This window comes from Bos grunniens, chromosome 23 (assembly GCF_055505025.1).
Source record: "Bos grunniens cultivar Pamir isolate PY7600 chromosome 23, Bosgru_T2T1.0, whole genome shotgun sequence".
NCBI lineage: Eukaryota > Metazoa > Chordata > Mammalia > Artiodactyla > Bovidae > Bos > Bos grunniens.
Genome location: NC_141187.1, coordinates 38,319,696 through 38,335,978, shown reverse-complemented (window position 1 = coordinate 38,335,978; position 16,283 = coordinate 38,319,696). Strand labels below are relative to the sequence as shown.

The 16,283-nt window shown below is 44.4% G+C and overlaps 1 long non-coding RNA gene across 8 annotated transcripts in view; it reads left to right on the top strand.

Annotated features, from left to right (window-relative positions):
* LOC147347657 (uncharacterized) overlaps window positions 1–16,283 on the top strand; it is a 131,490-nt gene that overhangs the window by 75,085 nt on the left and 40,122 nt on the right. The gene's annotated exons all lie outside the window — the stretch shown is intronic.

Here is a 16,283-nt window from a genome sequence, read left to right as displayed (position 1 = left end):
GGCTTTGATAAGACTTACTGGTTTTTAGCTCCTTCATAATCAGACAAGAAAGAAGGTGGCAGGATTTTAGTACGATGCTCAAAGATACTTGTGGGAGAAACACATCATATATGTTTATATTAACTTTCTCTTCTGCTAGATGTGGAGCGGATCTGAAACATCTTTGTGTTGGGTGACTGGGAGGGGTGATGGGGGAATGCGGTTTTTCCAAGGTGTGGATTATTGATCCCGCATACATTTAGGGCCTCTGAAGGGCAGGGCCATTGTGGGGGAAGGGGTGGGGTTTCATAGGAGATCACAGCACCACCATCCCTATTGATAAGCTTGGCACTGAGGGAGTGGAGCCAACAGTGGGATCACTGGACTTTGAAGGGATTATGTGGACCTGGGGAAATAGTAGCAATATGACTCCCCTAGACTAAGGACCAGGCCCTCTTCCATTTTCCCAGGCCCAAAGACATGCTTTAAAACCAAGCTAGTTATGGCTGCCCAAGCATCTGTATCAGAATCTACCTTCAATGGCCTCCTTGCACGTTGTTTCCAGCTGGAGCTGGAAACAGGTAACCTATTCCCAACCTTCCCCAGGGTTAAGCTCTTGTCCATGGCATGTGACTACTACTTGCCCCTACTGGACTCCTTAGGAAGTCTTTAGCTCAGTGTTTCTCAATCGTGACTGCAAATTAGAGTCACCTCTAGCCATACTTATGCTCTAAATTTGGACTGGAGAGGGCTTGGTATAGACAGGGGTTGATTATAGAATTTGGACTAAAGCATAGCTCAGATGGTTCTAATATATAGCCAGGGCTGAGAACCACCCCCTTCGCTGAATCTACATCTGGGTTCTGCCCAGGGTTTATCTGATCCTCTTGTTATATTGACTTCTATTGAGTTGACCTGGTATTGACTCCCCAGTGTGCCTGGGTTCTGATCTTTGGTATTTATTTGTCTTGTCTCCCAACCTATTGCCCACTTGTCCTCTGAAACTTGCATTCTTCTTCACAGTCTTCTGGAAAATGGCTTTTCCTGCAGAAAAACCCAATCATATCAAGAGGCATTTTAGTAGGATCTTTACTTCCAGAGACCAGAACATGATTTTCTGGTTCCATCTGCAGTCTCTGGGTGAGACTGAATCTGAAGCCCAGGGGTGTCCTGATAGCACAGTCCCAAAGCTGTAACAAAATGTCTCTAGGGGTCTCGCTGTCTGCATGGCTCCCTGAGTTCAAGACCCAAGGTTGGAAGTTGTGTACATGCGGCTTCCAAGGCTCTCCAGCTTAGAGCCAGCACTCCAATTATAGAATTTTATACACCTCAGAAAGGGTGGAAAAACAAGGTGATCACAGTTTACACTTTGCCTAAGTAACACGTTCTCCCAAACGTAGGAAATTTTTGCTTCAGAAATGCCCAGCCTCTATTCTGAGATACTCCTGTATGGTGTTTAAACTTCATCATTTCACTGTTGAGGAAACAGAAAGGACAATGGGTGGCTTCCGGAATCTAGAGCAAGGTGAAACTCTCATAAACCTTTATTAGACCTCACTAATCCCTTCCCTGCTCTGTGTCTGTTATCCTGAGACACAGGCTTTGCTGGGTGACAGTTTAAAAAAAAAAAAAAAAGAGTGAGAACTTCCCATGTCTCAACAACTTTGGTTAAAACCTCCAGGAGCCCTGGTCTCTTGCAAGTGAGACATTAAAAAAAAAAAGAAGCTTAGGAGTTGTGAACTCTTCCTTTGAAATTCTCATTTGCTTTTGAACATTCCCCTCTTCATAATGTAGGAGACTCACTTATATTACCCACGGCCCAGGCTGACTAGGAGAGATTTTCAGTTCTACAAAGCTAGCCTGGTGTTTTGTAGGATTATATCTTCTTTCTTAAGTCTTTTTTGTGATGTAGAGTGATGGGTTTTCCTGAGCTCAGGTTCTGAGATCTGAACACACCACCCCTAGGTTATCAATCTGAAATACAGCTTTAAAAACCTGCATAGATAGGGTGGTATGTGAAAAACCAAAACCAAAAACCCAACTCCCATACGTGAACTTTGTCCTCAGGAGATATTGAATCATATGTTTGCTAAGTTAGAAATATTATTTAAAGCAGCTTTATTTGTTAAATTACTCTCTGTTCATTACATGAAGGACACATACAATTTAACAGTAATTTTCTAGCTACTATTCCTTTGTTATTATGGGTAGTGATGCTAATTTTTCAAGAAACTGGTATGGTGATTTCGGTAAAATACGGGTTTAGGCTGCCTAGTGAAATTCAATGAAATCAATAGGAAGCTCCCGTGCTTGCATCCTGAGCATGGAAACTAAGGAGGTGTCAACACACATACATTTCCCAGTAATGAAGCTTCAAGATGTGCTCCTTAATGGAAGATAATCAACTGCAATGCAAATTTAATGAACTCTGATTTTGAAATGCAAACCAAATCCAGTATCCCACAGAAGATTAACATAGTCGATAATCTCATTTGAAGCTTTAAGCTGTGAGAACCATCCAGGGCACTGACCAGATCTGCCTCTTGAGGTGCTCGTAGCCGTCCTTCTCAGGCTCACTGCCGGTTCCTGTGGTCTTTTCTGCATATTTCACTATTGGCTAAATGCTACCACTCTGATCCTTAACAGGGGTACTATCATATTTACAGTAACTACCCATGAAATGTTAGCCTGCATTAGACTGTTTAGAAGAAGAAGAGAAAAAAAAACTTATCTGAACTCATGTTTTTTTTAAAAAAGAGAAAGAAACAGATGAAAATATTGGCTTTATTACTGGTAAACTGAATTGGAACACTCTGTGGCAGAACAGCTGGAAACTGCACATGTCTCTTCAGATTCAGAGCTCAGGCCGAAGACTTTTCAGAAAGTAGCATATTTAAATTTTAATGGCAATCATCTAAAGATAATGTGATGAAATGGAAAATGGAAACAGTGTTCCAATGTAGTTTACCAGTAATAAAGCCAATATTTTCAATTGTTCCTAAAAAAAATAATAATAATAAAAACCCTTAGAACTGTACGAAGAGTGACCTTAGTTGTAAATATAGCCTTCAGTTCATAATAATACATCAATATTGGTTCATTAATAAATGTACACAGTAAAGTGTTAATGGAGAGGAGAAAAGGAAGAAAGCCTTCTCAGCCAAACCCTGCTCTGGTTTAATGCAGGCATGCACCCCTCCACAGAACAGCTTCTCTTTTCCCCGTTCCATCCTCTATCAAGCCTTGGGGGGGCTCTTCTTACTTTCCTTGAACCACAAAGAACCTCCCTCAGCCCCTCTGTCTCAGAAAATGGGGCCGTTTGCCCTGCATCAACGCTTCAAAGTAGAACTCCCTTCCTTGATCCCATGGCCCTTTATCCTTCAAAGGTCCCCAGAGAAGGCCGCCTGCAGAGTACCCTTCTTTCCCATGTAAAACTACTTCCTGCGGCTCAGGTGCCTCGACTCACACCATGTGTTTTTAGGAGTGGCTGACAATCAGTAGGTCCGGGATGTTTTTCTGGCTCTGTTGTTAAGGCACCGTGGTGCCAGGCCGAGCAGGCAGCGGAATATGTAGGTCTGGAAAGTAGGAGAGAGGTCACAGTCGTCCCCACCTGGAGCTATTCATTGACATTAATAGCTAAGCCAGGATTCTCAGCCAAGGAGACGGAAAATGGAAACAAAATTCCATAGCACCTTGAGCTCCATGGGGCGGGGGCTTGGTCTCTTCCATGTGAGAGAGAGAGTGGAAAAGTAGAAAAGAGAGACAAGTGTAGCAACTGGAAAGTCACACCATGTAGAGAATTCTCACAGCACAGAAAAAGGATGTGATGTTGTTTTTTGCAGCTTTCTAAGTCAGTGAGGAATACAGGTTGCTAAGCCCTTTGAAGAGTATTTTGGAAGCAAATAAAGCCTTCTGTAGAAGTTAATTTCTGAAGATTTATAGACTTGGTACTTAACAACTGTACTTAGAGTAACTGCATAAGGGAGAAGAAGACTTAGCAATAACAGCTTGGAAACAGTAAGGGCTGCCATAGTGCGGTTGGTGTGATTTGTGGTTCACAAACCACATGTGGCATATACGGTGGGATCAAGACTTGAGATGAGGAGAGACTGTTTCTGAAGCCACATTTGTGTTCAAGGTTATTCCCTCCCCCACCCCCCACCCCCAGTTCCTTAGAGGAGAAAGAATTGGAAGCACGTGTTACAAACCACTATGTAAACTTTAGAGTTCATTTTGTTTAAATAATCACAGTGTGCATTGTAAACTGAATCTGGGTTGCCAGATTTACCAAAAAAAAAAAATGGGACACCTAGTTAAATTTGAATTTGAGGTAAACAATGAATAATTGTTTCAGTGTCTGTTCTGTATTTTATAGGACAACCTTAAACTGAATGCAGTTCTCATTAGAGTATCATATTCAACATTCTCAACAAAGCTTACTGTTTTCCTCATGAGGCTCCTAGTGAAAGGCGTCTCGGTTTTGCTGCTATCCTCTGAACGGACTGAGTGTCCTCTAGCTCCACCATTTGCTGTTTCTCCAGTTTCTCTGTAAAATCTCCATTCCCTTGTGCTCTTGTTGTTGTTTAGTGGCTAAGTCGTGTCCGACTCTTTGTGACCCCATGGACTGTAGCCCACCAGACTCCTCTGTCCATGGAACTTCCCCAGGCAAGGATACTGGAGTGGGCAGCCACTGAGAAACATTCCAGATTCTTGCTTCCTGAACCTGCTAGATCCTAACTGTGCTTTTCTATTGTTGACCCTTTTCTTCTAGTTTTTTCTCTTCACTGGTCCACTCCCCCACTTCTTCGCTTTCCAAGATGACCCGCCTTCATCTATAGATGTCCTCTGCTTCACTTCCCCAGCTGGGAGCCAGCCTTGCCCACTTACAAGTGGGAGCTGCTTTTGTGGCCAAGATGGTACACTGCACCCTACATACCCCAATCTGCAAGCCCAATAGATCTCATACATCCCCCTTAACTAGTCAAGCCTAGAATTTCATGCCCGCGGAGGCCAAGATGAAGAGACACAAGTCCCTCTTACAGAGCACTGTCTCTTTAAGGCTAAGTTCTGCAAAGCTTCCACAGTGAAGGCTGCTCAGACAGCCCCAGGGGCTGATTAGAGGCCAGTTCTCAGAGATCTTAGGTTAAGGCAGGGGCACATCTGAGAGTATTTTTGCACTATTTTATTTTATAACACTAGGATCTCAGGGGAAGGGCATTGCACCATTTTCTTCGGAGCTCCAGACTCCAGCTCAAAGCCTCATTCCAAAGAACCCTTTCATATTTATTCACCCTGAAATAAAAAGATTTTAATTTGAGCTGACAGTCTCGACATTTCATTAGCACTGAAATCAAGTAAAATCAATTCATGTCACCAGGATTGTTTATTACAGAGAAGGAATAATATATATATATATATATATATATATAAAACCGCAGAGTGGCATTTTTCCACCCAATGGTTATAGAGAGAAGATGCCTTTCTTTGCAACTGATGTACTCAATTCCATCCAGTCCCCTGAAACTGCTCTCCCTGGTTACCTCTGTGAGGTTATCTCAGCATTTCTGTGACCTGGAGCCCTAAGAGTTCTGTTTTGGGTCCTCTGAGGCATGTTTACCCTACCCAGGCTGGCAGTGATAAATGCCTTATCTTTTTCAACCAGAGGTTATTTCTACCAGAGTTCTGCTCAACTACTTCTAACAGCTCAATACCTGGGTATAGTTTCTGCAGTGGCCCAGGGTGGGTTAGATCTGGGCAGGACTGGGGCAAGCCCCAGGAACCACTCCTAGCTAGTTAAAACATTATTTCCATGTGAGCTAATGCCATTCTGTAAGCTTTTCATGGAAACAGCTCAGAATTATCTAGCAACATCTGGGATGACTCTCTCTCTCTTTTCCCTCACAGCATGAACACTGTCAGAGATTCCTAGTTCATGTGACTATTCGCCCTGTAAATGTGATTATCATAGGAACTGCATTTATCCACGTGGACAAATGAGTTTGTACACGTAAAAATCTTTGGAGCCAAAGCCAAACAAGGCCCCTCTCAGAAACGCAGACTTTTTGCCACCCTTCATTCCTTCGAGCTCACGGCTATTTTTATAGCAGCTCGAAAGTCTTGAGTTTTGGGAACAAGCCAGATGTTTTGGGGTGTGTCTGTGCAGATTCAGAGATCTTTGAGGGGGAAAAAAAGGCAGCAAAAGAAAACAATTTTCCTTCCCTTGGTTTCTAAGCATTTCTGTTCATCTGCATCATGTATGTTATGCTAAGTTGCTTTACATTTGGGAAAAGAGACTGTACTTTAATATTCTCTGTAATCTTGGTTTTCATTTCCTCTCAAGTCCTTTATTCTACTGCCAAGTTGCTGACCTGTCTAACCTTTGCTGCAAGGATGAACTCTGACCTTCATGGAAATTCCACCATCTCAGGAAAGGAAAACTTTAGCTCCAGCCAGGCCTAGAATCTTGCAATGAAAGGAAGCTGAAATGAGATTTTTATTGGAATAGACACTATCCAATGGTTTGCTCAAAATTTAAAGAGCATTTTTAAATCATTTAAATTTAAAGCATTTTAAAGAGTTTCTTTAAAAAAAAAAAAAGTCTCCAACATTATTGTTTTAAAATATGTAGCTTCAGATGGTGCCTGGAATTAGGCTGTTAAAATAATAATAATAATAACAAAAATCAGTGTTTTCTCAGTGTTCAGATCCTAAGTTCAAATCTTCAAATTTTATCATAATGATGTGTGTGTGCACTCACTCACTTAAGTTGTATCCAACTCTTTGCAACGCTATGGACTATAGCCCACCAGCTTCCTCTATCCATGGGATTCTCCAGTCAAGAATACTGGAGTGGATTGTCATGTCTGCCTCCAGGGGATCTTCCCAATCCAGGGATTGAACCCGTATCTCTTACTTCTCCTGCATTGGCAGGCTTTCTCCAGGGGATCTTCCTGACCCAGAGATCAAACCTGCATCTCTTAAGTCTCCTGCCTTGACAGGCGGGTTCTTTACCACTAGCGCCACCTGGGAAGCCCAACAATTTTTAATATCACAAATAGGAAAAGCTGCTTTATGAATTACTTAGTCTTTCTCTTCCGTATCTTCCCATTTCCTTTTTCAGTTCAGAAGGGCATTTTTACTCACTAAATATATTGTGATATTGCTTTTCCAAACTTTTAATTCCATGGGTTATGGAGGGTTTATTAAAATGGGAGTGATTCCCAGTACTGTAGAAAAAGTGTTCTTTTTGTGGGGAGGGAGCAGCATCAAGCCATACTATTACCCTCACTTGCCTACTTGTTATTTGATTTTCAGAAAGAATTTACAATTAGTCTGAGGTCAAAGAGTCTTTGGGGCTTCCCAGCTGGCACTAGTGGTAAAGAACCCGCCTGTCAATGCAGGAGACTTAAGAGATGCAGGTTTGATCTCTGGGTCAGGAAGATCCCCTGGAGAAGGGCATGGCAACCCACTCCAGTATCCTTGCCTGGAGAATCCCATGGACAGGAGCCTGGCGGGCTACAGTCCAGGGGGTTGCAAAGCACCAGACACGACTGAGCAAGCCATCACATATATGTGATATGCATATAAATATATGCATTAAATATATGCATATATGTCATACTAGCTACATATATTCCTTATCCCTGGAGAAGGAAAGGGCAACTCACTCCAGTATTCTTGCCTGGAAAATCCCATGGATAGAGAAGCCTGGCAGGCAACAGTCCATGGGGTCGCAAAGAGTCGGACGTGACTGAGCGGCTAAACAAGAACAAATATGTCTTATACTTGGTATACTAAATATGTTTAGTTTTATATACCTTATTTTTAATATTTTAATTTTATGTGCATGTAACATATGTATAATCAGGGTACATAGATACACGTGTTATATTTAAGGCTGGAAAATATTAATGTTCCTTAGGAAAAAGAATTATTTTTTGTACCATATGAGAATTATATTTGGGAAAAACACCCAGCAGGGGGATGTTTTGCAAACTTCTTTGGCTAGATCTGTTGTGGAGGCTTCCTGTGGCAGAAAGTCTCCATGTTGAATGCATATAAGAAGTTGTGTATGTGTAAGGAATATAGATCAGCTACATATCTAAGGGAGAGAAGGAGCAGTGCTCTGTATGGATTTGACCATTTGCTCCTCCTCCAACTGCATAAAGTACAGTTGTTATAACTGAAAGTGGGAGGAAGTGAAAACTTCTGAAAGACGGGTGTCAATTCTTGACACCGACAGCTCATTTCAAAAGCTCAGCAGCAGTCCTATTTTCAGAATTTCTAAACTGATGTAGATTTGAGGTGCCAGCTAGTTAGAGAAGACAGAAATATATTAATAGACTCAGGAGGTGTGACCCAAAGGTGTGACTTTAATATTATAAATCAAATCCCTGGTTTTCAAAATCCACCCTCCCCCAACCCCATCCATCTCCAGTCTCCCACCCCACTACTGATCAGTCATCAATTCCCAAGTTTTCATGATTGACGACAGTGCCTTCTGCTAAATATATATATATATATATCCCTGAGATATGTTAGCATATGGACTGAGATGCAAGCTAAGTACAGGGAACAGACCTCAACCCTTCCTCCCTGATACTCTTATTCAGAAGGTCTGGGTGAGGCTAGGAATTTGCATTTTAATGAGCACCCCAGCGCTTCCCTGGTGGCTCAGACAAGAATCTCCCTGTAATGTGGGAGACCAGGATTTGATCCCTGGGTTGGGAAGAGTCCCTGAAAAAGGAAATGACAACCCACTCCAATATACTTGCCTGGAGAATCCCATAGACTGGAGCCTGGCAGGCACAATAACAAGGGCTCAATGATAGGAAGGGTATTTGGAGTACAACTTGAGCCAGTCTGTATTAAAGTGTGCATGGCTGAAGGTAGATGCCTCCTCCCGAAGTTGAGAGGAGCCCTGGGCATATGCTTCATGGGCATCGCAGGGAACAGACAAATTTGGGCATACCATCACCTCCTCCACGCTTTCTCAGGACTAGCTCTTGATAATTATCCATATGAAAAAGACTAGAAAAAGCTCTTTGCCTTCTTAAGAACAGTGTGAGTAAGATCATATGAAGGGACCATTTTTTACTGGAGGGAGGAGTGTTCGAAGCCTTTAACTTTGGAACTTGGTGAATGAATATCAGCAGTGTTTGATCTGCAGAGCAGACAGGGCGCCGAATGATCTGGAATGGTTCCCCTGGACACCCTCCCAAGATGGACATCTCTGCTTCATGCACGTTCGATACTCTGAGGGCACAGGCGCTTCACTACGAGGAAGGCTGATTGGATTTGTGACCAGGAGTTGGGGCAGTCGGCCAGGGAGACCACTGGGCATGGGGTTGAACTTGCTGGGAACCGGCGAGGACCTTGGAAAGACTGAGGACACAGAAACAGGGACGGCCTGGGGCAGAGGGACAGGCCTTCGTGGCCAAGGTGGTGGTGCCCTGGAGGACCTAAGCAGACTGATCTTGGCTTGTGTCAACAGGAAAGCTGTAACAACACACAGTAGGGAGGCATCACTTTGGGTAGAAGGTTTTAGGGAGAAACAGCATCAGCCAGAGGGACCTTGAAGAAAGAAAGGCATATAGACATCAGATAGGGGAGCGTGGAAAAGGGCAGGAGCCCAGATGCTAAAGGATGCTCGCAACTCCTGTGGTCTGGTCCGTTGTCCACGATAAGGCTGAAAGTTGGGCTGGGAACAGCCCACCTGTATGTCAGGTTAAAGGTGTGTGTGTGTGTATGTCAGTGATGTGATGGAACAGGTGAGTTCTGTGATGAAGCCCAGGTTTTAGGAAGATTGAGTTTAGGAAGCTGCAGATAAGGTGGATTCACACAGAGCAAGAATGAAGTCAGAGACATAAAGGAGATTCTTACCATAGTCAAGGGAAGCATTTTATGGAGGCCTAACTTCAATACTTTGGCTACCTGATGCGAAGAGCTGACTCATTGGAAAAGACTCTGATGCTGGGAAAGACTGAGGGCAGGAGGAGAAGGGGACAATAGAGGATGAGATGGTTGGATGGCATCACCAACTCAATAGACATGAGTTTGAGCAAATACCAGGAGATGGTGAAGGACAGGGAAGCCTGGCGTGCTGCAGTCCACAGGGTCACAGAGTCAGACACAACTGAGTGACTGAACAACAGCAGCAAACCAGGGCAGTGGCAATTAGGGCCTTTGGGACACTTGAATTTTGCAGTGGAGCTGGGCCTGGTCAAGGAAAATGACCAGTTTGATTTTGAACCTACTATTACATCTGAGATGCTGGCAGGCAGTCCTTGTGGAAATGTCCATCTGGCAGCTGGGGACATGGGCCTGATGGTAGAAGCCCTGAGCTAGGGAGCAGAACCTCAGGAGCTGCTTTGGTTAGAGGCAGGAGTGGGCAAGGCGGGGAGGGAAGGAGACAGGAAAGAAGGCCTTCCCGAGGGAGGGACCACTGTGGTGCAGCGTGATGGGAGCCAGTGAATCAAAGAACCTCAAGGAGGAAGTGTCAGCAAACAGTTTCAGCTGCTGCAGCAAGGCCAGGGCTGATGACCCCAGGGGTTGGGGCTACTGTTGGCATTAATAATACAGGAAAAGTATAGAATAACTCACAACCTAGGTGTCGGAGCCAGGGGGCAGTTTATCCTTACACCAAGTGGTTAGTGTAATCAAGGGAAGGATTTTCAAAATATTCATTCATTCATATTACCGTCAGAAAGACAGAGGTCCTTTTGTCAGGGGGGTATAAGAAAAAGTGCAGAGGTTGAAGATACAAACAGTCCATGTCCATTGAAACGGCTCAGAGAGGATGCAATGAAGAGCCGTGAGCACAGGCCTTGGCACAAAAGGGGCCCCCGTTTTCTTCAGGCACAGGATGGAAGTTGCTGGTGAAGTTACAGAGAAGGAATGTTAAAAGAGAAAACGGGTACAGAGCTTCAGTTCGGGATGATGAGAAAGCTCTGGAAATGGAAGGTGAATGTACTTAATACCACTGAGTTGTACATTACAGATGGTGAAAGTGGGAACTTCGGTGTTCAGTTCAGTGCAGTCGCTCAGTCGTGTCCAACTCTTTGTGACTCCATGAATCGCAGCACACCAGGCCTCCCTGTCCATCACCAACTCCCAGAGTTCACCCAAACTCACGTCCATAGAGTCGGTGATGCCATCCAGCCATCTCATCCTCTGTCGTCCCCTTCTCCTCCTGCCCTCAATCCCTCCCAGCATCAGAGTCTTTTCCAATGAATCAACTCTTCGCATGAGGTGGCCAAAGTACTGGAGTTTCAGCTTTAGCCTCATTCCTTCCAAAGAACACCCAGGACTGATCTCCTTTAGAATGGACTGGTTGGATCTCCTTGCAGTCCAAAGGACTCTCAAGAGTCTCATTTAATCAGAGAGAGAGAGAGATAAAGAAAGGGTGTGGCCAGTCAGGTAGGTGAGCAGCCCCCTTGGGCAAGGACAGGGGTGAAGAGCAGTGAGGACCCATACTAGGCAGCCTAAGAACTGGGTGCCTGAATGGCCCAGGCTCAGGGGTGCAGTGGGAGATGCTCCTTTTCTTGGTAAATCTTAATCCGGTCACAGTCATCCTTTGCCCAAAATTTGTCAGTGGTTTCCCATTTCTCTGAGGACAGAACCCTTGACTCTACCAGGACTTCCCAGGCCTGGCGGGAGCTGACCCCTGCTCACCTCCCTAACTTGCCCCCCACCACCCTTCCCCTCAGACTCCTCCCTTCAGCCACACAGGCCTCCTCATGTCCCTGGACGTGAGGATAGATGCCCTCCCAGGGCTTTTACCTGTGCTATTCCCCCGAACGGCCCCTCTCATGCTTCAGGTTTCAGCCTTGATGCCCCCTCCTGCGGAAGTGGCCTCCCTTGCCCCCATCATGTCTAGCCACAACATCCGGGCACTCCCTTCACAGCACTTGTCACGTTGGGGAACAGTGTATGTATTTGTGTGTCAACCTGTTCATTCACTGTCCTCCCACTAGTGAGGGTGTGGTGGCACTGAGAACCACTGTGTCTGACCTGTCTCTTCCCTACAAAGCACTCTCCACACGTAGTAGATATTTGTTCAGTGACAATCTGCCGTGTGAATGAATAAATGACTAGATCAACCTCTTGACATTTTGCCACAGTGCCCAGCAGCCTGGGCACAAGAGAAAAGAAAACAGAGAATGGCGATTCCACTGGAGTAGGAGTGACTTTGGGGGAATGTACGTGAGAATCTGGGAACAAGGGGAGCTTACCAGACTCATGAGAAAAGAATGTATGAACCCACTAGGGTTTTGAATAGACTGACTGAGATGAAAGTACTCAGATAAGGAAGAGATGGCCATGCTCAGGTTTGTTGTGTATGTGTGTGTATTTCTGCATAGCACCCTGAGGGTGGTCAGGCCAACAGCCCCAGGAGATCCCCACCCAGATTGCCTGAGACCTGAGATGGTCTGAGACGTCAGCAGTAGTAAAAGCTACTTGGGCACTTGCTCCAAATTAGTGCTTGTACTTGGCGAATTGGCTTGTTTAATCGTCACAACAGCCCTTGTGGTGAGTACTTTTATGAAGAGCAAGCCGTGAGCAAGATGGCAGAGTCGCTGACAGAAGGCATATATTCCAGGTGCTCCTTGGAGACAAAGGGTCAGTCCCCCACCCATCATTGAATAAGCGAATGAATCACTTGCCTTGGGGCCTAAAGTCTTTTCTTCTGCGAAGTATTGTTTAAAAATGCCTTGTCCAGAGTACACCCTTCAGTGATGACTTGATTAGAAAGCCCCCACGGAAGCACTGCATCTTGAGTCATTAGACTCATTCTTCCTCCTCCTTTTAAGCACCAACTGCCATCTTTGGCACTGTGCAGATTGGACAGAAGGTTTGCCTTCAGGGGCAGAGAGTGAAAGCCATAATTTTCTGCCCCACTTAGCACGATACGCAATTTTCATTTTCTGTTTATAAAAGTGATTAGCACCCATAGTATAGGAGCAACTTTTGGGGTGGAGTTGTGTTGAAATTTCAGCTTGGGAGCTTGGAAGGGAAAATAAGATCAAAGTGGAGTAAGAGGAGGAAATGTAAATATTAGGGAAACGGCCTGGAGAGGAGGGTGAAACGCCAGTCCATCTGACAACAGGTTTCCACAGAGAAGCGTATTTTCATGACCAGTTCACATGTAAATAGTCCACGGCATGGGTTATTTTGGCAAAAGCGAGTTCAGAAAATCTGCTCAATAATATTCATTCAACTTCTTTCGCCTTCCTGTTGACGTCAGTACTTTCCAGCATGAGCAAGTGCTCAGGAGCCATGTGGAAGGTGTACAGCCCAGGCAGGAAGCCCCACCCCCCACCCCTTCCCCCCACCCCCAGCATCAGCCTCCTTTGGGTCATGGTGAGACAGTTCCCTTCAGGATCTGCTAGAATGGTTTTCAGCTTTGGTAATAATGATTGTGAGGGCTGAAAGTCCCTTCCCAACTCCTGCCAAGCCCGCAGTAGATGGTCTTGTTGGTAGTAGATGTTCACGTCGTTAAGGGTTGAACACGGAAGCACCATTGCAAGACAGAAGAAGTGTTGATGCTATGGCTCCATGAACTATTTCTCCTTATTTTCATTGACCTCTGTACTGCTCCTTGTTAAAGCAGAGTAATGTAAAGGATACAGCTAGGTGGTTTGGTAGGAAACCTAGATTGAAAACTGTTCTAGAGATTACTCTCATCTTCATCACACCGAAGCAGTGTGGGAAGTACATTAACTCACTGATAACCTGAGGTGGACAAGACTTACTGAGGGGGAATGACTGAAAAAGATTGCATTTTGGTTACATTCCTAAATAGGGAAGATTTCCGTTCATTCCTATGAGACTCTCACGCATACTCTGTCAACACAGAGCTGATGGTGAAACCTGTGGGAAACTGTCTAAAGTTGAAATGGGTGCCCATACGCTTCATTTATGGAGAGATGGCCCTGTTTCCAAATCATGGGTTTTAAAATATTTTTTATTTTTTATATCTATTTGTTTGCTTGGCTGCGCCAGATCTTAGTTCCCACATGTGAGATCTAGTTCCCTGACCAGGGATTGAGGCCAGGTCCCCTGCATTGGGAACATGGAGTCTCAGCACTGGACCGCTAGGGAAGTCCCTCAAATCGTGGGGGTCTTAAATACAGCCATGTGTTGATTTTCCAGACCTGCTATAACAGAGTATGACAAACTGGGTGGCTTAAACAATAGAAACGTACTATCTCATAGTTCTGGAAGCTAGAAAATCCCCAAGATCAAGGGGGCCCCGTAGTTGGCTCCTCTTGAGAACCATGAGGGGGCCTCTGTCCCAGGCCCGTCTCTCAGCTTCTGGTGGTTGCTGGCCATCGTTGGTGTTCCTTGCCTTGGAGAAGCATCACCTTGATCTCTGCCTCTCTCTTCGCACGGTGTTGTCTTTATGGGCATGTGTCTGCATGCAGATGTCTGCTTTTTTTTAATATTTCTTTTAAAAATATGTTTTTAATTTACTTTTGGCTACACTAGGTCTTTGCTGCTTCATGAGGACTTTCTCTAGTTGCGGTGAGCGGGGGCTACTCTGGGTGGCAGCGTGCAGGCTTCTCATTGCGGTGGCTTCTCTTGTGGAGCTCAGGCTCTGTAGTTGTGACGCACGGGCTTAGCTGCCCCAAGGCATGTGGGATCTTCCCAGACCAGGGATTGAACCCATATCGCCTGCACTGGCAGAAGGATTCTTATTCCACTGCACCACCAGGAAAGTCCCATATGTGTCCTTTTCATAGAAGGTCATATTAGATTAAGATTCACCCTACTCCAGTATGATCTCATTAACTACATCTGCAATGACCTACCTGCAAATAGGGTCACATTCTGAGGTCACGTGGGTTAGGACTTTAACACATGAATTTTGGAGAAAATACAATGCAATCCATAACAAAAGCATTGTTATGAGCTTATTAATTAGCTGATAGGATATATAGGCTCTTGACTTCCCCTTTTTACTTTTTCTTGTTGTTGCCCAGTTCCTTATAATAAAAGGTTAAGAAGGAAAAAATAAAATTCAAGCTAATGTATCTCGCTTTGTTGCATGCAGCTTTGGGAATAGGATGAGGGTCAAAATGAGGCTTTTAGTTCATGGTGTGTGTAAGTGGCTTCCCATCTGGCTGAATTAAGGATAGATACCAGATCTAATTAGAATGACAATGATGAAGTAGGGATTATAATCCAACTTAAAGTCAGGAGCCATGATATTAATGTTTTCTGGCAACAATGCTCACTGCCATGTGGTTTATTGTTGGAGACCTTCATCCAGTATGTACAGGTGGCAGGTTCTGATTTAGGCTGACCTCAGAGCCCATACTCCACAGAGTGAAGCTGGCATATCCCTACCTGGAGGTCCAGGACAGGCCTTGAAATAGGTTGTGGCTCATTGAACAGACTGGGAAGACTGGTGGGCTTTATACTGACAGACATGTTTGTTTGCAGGTCAAAGGGTGATGCAGCTCTTATTTTAAAAAAAGACAAACTTTTTCTTCCTACGTATCACCATCTCATTTTCCTTGTAGCCCATTCTCAAGACCTCAGTCATCTTAGACATGCTACTGTTTCCCATCTCTCCATCTCATAAACTGATTTTAGACCAAATAGTTTTCACAGTTTTCTCCAAAGGAAATTATTCTGAAATTTCCACTGCCAGAGTTTTTTTTTTCTTTTTTTCAGAATATTCTAAAATGTAACCTCTGAAGGTATCAAGGAGATGTTTAGAAAATGAAATTTCATTTTACTAATTGCCATGCTGCATAGCTCTTAGAGGGCTGTGGTTAGGATTACGGGAGGAAGGCACCAGAGTGGATTACAACACAGAGCTGACCTTTTACCACCCGGCTGAAGCTCGAAAAACAAAACCAAATCCCATCTTACTAAACCATACCTGCGTCTTTTCTGGGAAATACCCCCAGAATACTAGTTTGTTTGTTTTGTAACATGGTTTTTCTTGCCTGGGAGAATAGTCCTGAAACTCAAGTTGTACAGTTCTCATGCTACATAAGCATTTTGCCTCCTCGGGTTGGGCTTGAGGACTTTTTTCCTTTCCTTCTCCAACACACATCAAATGCTTAAGATCACAGTTTTGTCCTGGACAGGTTATGCAATTTTAATCTTATAAATATGAAAATAAAAGGCATAATTAGAGCTAAAACAGGATGCTTTAATTTTAATCCAAAGGAAGCAAAAACAGCAACAGAGAAGAAAAGAACCCGATTAGGACTGTCTCTGGGGTAAATGTCCACTGGCCCTAGTTTCTTCTACTTTTCTCACTCTTTTCTCCATCCCCACCCCATCGC